Genomic DNA, 4,850 nt, shown 5'->3' with positions numbered 1-4,850 from the left:
ATGTTACAATTAGATTTCGGAACAGTTAATCAGTAATCTGTAAGGTAATCCTCCCTACCCTGTACACTACTGATTCAAAACACACTCCATACTGTTCACACACACACACTGAACCACAATACACTCCATATTCTTACACAACTGACCTGTAATACTCCATACTGTTACAGTAGTAAAGTCATTAAATAGAAATGATCCAAAATTACTTACTAAAAGTTTTTTTGTCATTGACTTCCATTGAAAGTTAAGTTTTTGCGTCTCATATATATACATATACTGTTACACCGCTGAGCCATAACTCACTGAATACTATTAGATCTCTGATCTGTAATACACACCCTACTGTTACACCACTGGCCCATAACACAGTTCCATTATGATTCTATTATGCCGTAAACCTGTAACACACTCCACACTGTTACACCACTGACCTATTAAATGCTCCATGCTGCAACACCATCGACTTGTAACAGTCCATACTGTTTCACCAGTTCTGAGAGAGAAATCTGTATATAATAAAAAACTGTAGAAGACACATATACAAATATTTTCATACACACAATAGTGGAGAAACAGCTACAATGTAAAAGACACTGCTCAAGCATACCTACACACAAGTGCACATGCACACACACACACACACACACACACACACACACACACAAATACATATGCAGTACCATCCTTGACCTTCCTCAGGCCTGCAGCGTTAGGGGCAGCAGAGAAAGGCATTGCTGCCTGATGCATTATTCATGTTGCTGTGTGTACTGCGGCCTGCTGCTCACATAGGAGAGAGTGTGTGAATGTGTGTGTGTGTGTAAGGATGCAGAAAGTGGGGGTGTTGAGGGGACTGCAGAAACCCCTGATTTCAGGATTGTTTAACTGCTAAAATATGAGCGAATTGTGAGTTTGTCCGAGGATGAAGTTTCTGCTTTTAGTTTTGTTGCAGGATCATCTTTACTTAAGTTCTCACTACATTTTCACCCGAACTGCATCCCTCAACAAGTGCTGCTAAAACACCAGCAATGTATGTATGTAGAGCTGGAGGTCCTAATACTGAAACCAAGAGTGGCCTGATATTGTGTCCTAAACTGCAAATAAATAAATTAATGCAGTACCTTAAACATTCCATAATATTATGTTATTTTATTTTTATTTACTCTGGGTCTGACACACACTACTTTATCTTGCCACAAAAAACTGTCTCTACTGTCCAGGGAAGGCTTTCTACTAGATTCTGTAGAATTGCTGTCAGGATTTAACTGAATTTAGCAACAAGGGTGTTAGTCAGGTCAGGATGTTGGGTGATCACCACCCCACCTCATGCTCAACTCCCCAGCTCATCCCACAAACATTGTGTGGAGCACCATCCATAATTCCAGAGAACACAGTTCCACTGCTCCAAGGCTTTATACTCCTCTAGCCCATGCCAAGATTAGGCATGAGGCCAATAGGTTGATGTTTATCTGCTCATGAGAGTACAGGGACTAGACAAGCTGTGTGTATGCATTTGCACATCTGTGTCAGCATTGGGTGCAACTTAAAGTAGCTGAATGCCTTAATTGTTAGTGGTGTCCACAAACATTTGGACATATGTGTATTTAGCATTACTATGTACGTCATGGATACAGCATGCTGTTAAAATGGTGAGGGGAGGTGGGCTTTTATGTAGAGGGGTTGTGTGTGTGTGTCTGCTGTCTGAAATAATAAGTGGTTTCTGGTTTCTCTATTAGCCAATGGGGCAGATGAGATAAACAGTAGAACAGTAGAATTATTTCAGGTAATGGTTTTGGTGACAACACAGGGCCTTAAGTGTTATATTGCTAAGTAAGGATGCAGGTAAAGTAAAGATACTCTGGACCTTTATAAAGTTAAATTATTGTGGTAATTTATTCCAACCAAAAACAGATCTAGTTTTAGTGCACTCTTGGAGCAGAGACCAGTAAGGGCCTTGCTGAAGGGCTCAACAGTGGCTGCAACAGCTTACCAGATGTGGGTATTCAACCAATAACTGTGTGATCAATCACAACCCAGTGCTCTAGCCACTGAGCCACAACTAAAATCATGAAAGAAGATACTGTAATCAGATACAACAATATGGATTAAATGTGTCCCAATAACCAATATACATTATATATCCAAATGTTTGTGGACACCCCTTCTACTGAATGCATTCAGCTGTTTTAAGCTGCACCCATTGCTGACACAGATGTGCTGTCCCTGTAAAGAAGTATTGCCAATAAAATAGGCCTATTGGCAAAATGCATAATACCTAGTGAGGTATAAAGCCCCCAGCATTGAACTGTGGAGCATTGTGTAAAAAAAAGCAAAATGAGTAAAAACATAGGACAAGTACTATCATACAGGTCTTAATGCTGCCCATCTCCCACATTCAACCCCTCTACTACTGTTAAGAGAAAATTGAAATTATTCACCCTCAGTGGATCATATAATGTTATTATTATCAACATTATTAGAACATACTGTTTTGGGCTCATCGGTAGTGCACATTGTGCGAGGATTATATGATTCATTTACAGGGATCTTCAGTGTCAGACAGAGCCTCACTCAGTTTCACACACACACTCAGAGTCAGAGTCACACGCTCACAGTCACGCAGTGTCAAGATCATATTGATTGAACCAAGCAGCTGGATGGCTGCCATCAGAATGAAGGAGTAACCAGCGCCAACCTCTGACTCCACACATTTACTCAACAATCAAACCTTTTCATTTAACCCACTTACATCATTACAGCATCTCTCCCTAGAGCCTCTCTCTCTCTCTCTCTTTCTCTCACACACACACACACACACATACACACACACCTTGCATAGCTTTCGGCCCTTCGCTCTCATACACATTTATACATGAACACAGGCAAAATTGTTTTTATACCTTGTCAGTTTGTGGGGTCATATGCCCATATAAAAAAAGCATCACTATGACATGATATGTATTGTACTGCATATATGTATTAAAACATATATAATACATAATCTATGTTAATTTTTTTATGAGTTAACAACTTTGGGGCAAAATGGGTGTATAACATATTTTTCATAAAAGGAACATCAAGAATGTGATGCACAGGTGTATATATTTTCTACTAAATAATAATTAAGTCTTAAGTGAAAATAATTATGCATTAAATACCCATTACAATCATTCAATTTAGAGGTGCTGAACATTTCAAAATTGCCAATGCCTCTTAACACCCTGTATGATCATGATCATGATTGACTACAGCTGGCACAAATCAGGAATGTCTCTAACAGCCATTTCTAAGCAACTGCTGATTTCAAGATAATCTGTTCAAACAATAGTACCCAAGAACAAATTATTAGGAGGTGTAGCCACTTTGCCAATGTCTGGAAGAAGACCCAAACCGTCACCCTCAGAAAATTGGTTTAGATGGTCAGGAACAACCCAAGAACCACCAAGGCACAGGCCTGCCATGAACTGGAAGCTGCTGGAACTCCACTGTCACTTTCTACCATCAAGTGAGTTTTACATCACCATGGATTGAGAGGCCGCTGTCCAAGAGAGCGGTCCTTGCTCCAATATTAGCACCTCTAAACTCAGCTGAAGTTTGCAGCTGACCACATGGACAACGAGAAAGCCTTCTGGATGAATGTTTTATGGTCAGATGAGACAAAGATTGAGGTATACTTGAAGGAGTAAAGGTGAGGCTTTCAACCCCAGGATCAATGTAGCAGCTATAAAGCATGGTGGTGGTAGCATCATGCTCTAGGGCTGTAGGCCTAATCCTGTACGTATCACTTTGACTCTGCATTTATGTGTGGCAGAGACATGTTCTATCTCTATCTCTATGTTTAATGATAATATACCCCATAGTATTACATAGTGGTGTTTATGTGTGATAAGAATGTTGTAATCCTAGCTCTAATCGTAACCATATTACATAAAATAAATAAATAAATAACAAACACTTAATAAAAATAACAAGCAAAACAATAAAACACACACAGAACCCCTCTTGCTAAAACAAGCTGCTTGCCAATCCAATCCGAAAGAAGCCTTACACTTTCCTTACCTGAAGAACAAGTAGAGCTGTAGCTCTTTCTAAAGCAGGATGTGTGTCTTATATTTCACTTTTTCTCCAGCATGTCCAACTTGGATAATTTGTGGCGCTTCCACATGAATGCTGCTGTAATGAACATTAACACGTTTCTGGTCATTCGATATAAACAAATAAGCAACAGAAATCTAATTTTGCAGGATGCTATTACTGTAGGATCAGGGAGCATGGCGAGATATGAGGAATGGAGAGAAAGCAGAGAGTTACACACACACACACACTCACACACACACATGCACGGTTAATTGCAATAATGAAAGTAATAATGCCAACAAACAACAACAACAATAATAAAACCTTTTCAAAACATTTCATAAATGATCAGTGGGTAATTAGTGTAATCTTATGCTGCAGCAGCCTTCTGGAGCTGTTTGGTGTTTTGCGCAATCCTCAGCTGCACTGTGTGTGTGTGTGAGCATGTGTGCCTGTGTGTGTGTGTGTGTGCGTGTGTTGGTCCGTGCCCTGCAGGGCCGACCTTCCAATCATTATCTGTCTGTCTTATTACCCCGCCAACCCGGGCCCACTTTTAAATAAAATATGCAAAGGTTTCTTAAATGATGACCCGGGGCGAGGCGCTTGCCTTTGCTGCTCTACACGCTGTTAATCTGAGAAATGCAAATTCTCTTCATCTTCCTCCGCTGCTTTATTAACTTTTTTGAATTTAAAATTCCACGAACAATGAGTTCTGTCAGCTTCTGAAATTATATTTTCCCCTCTTCTTTTCATGTGCGCGCGGAAGCCAGTTTTGC

Source organism: Salminus brasiliensis, chromosome 1, assembly GCF_030463535.1.
Source record: "Salminus brasiliensis chromosome 1, fSalBra1.hap2, whole genome shotgun sequence".
Taxonomy (NCBI): domain Eukaryota; kingdom Metazoa; phylum Chordata; class Actinopteri; order Characiformes; family Bryconidae; genus Salminus; species Salminus brasiliensis.
This window is presented reverse-complemented; position numbering follows the sequence as displayed.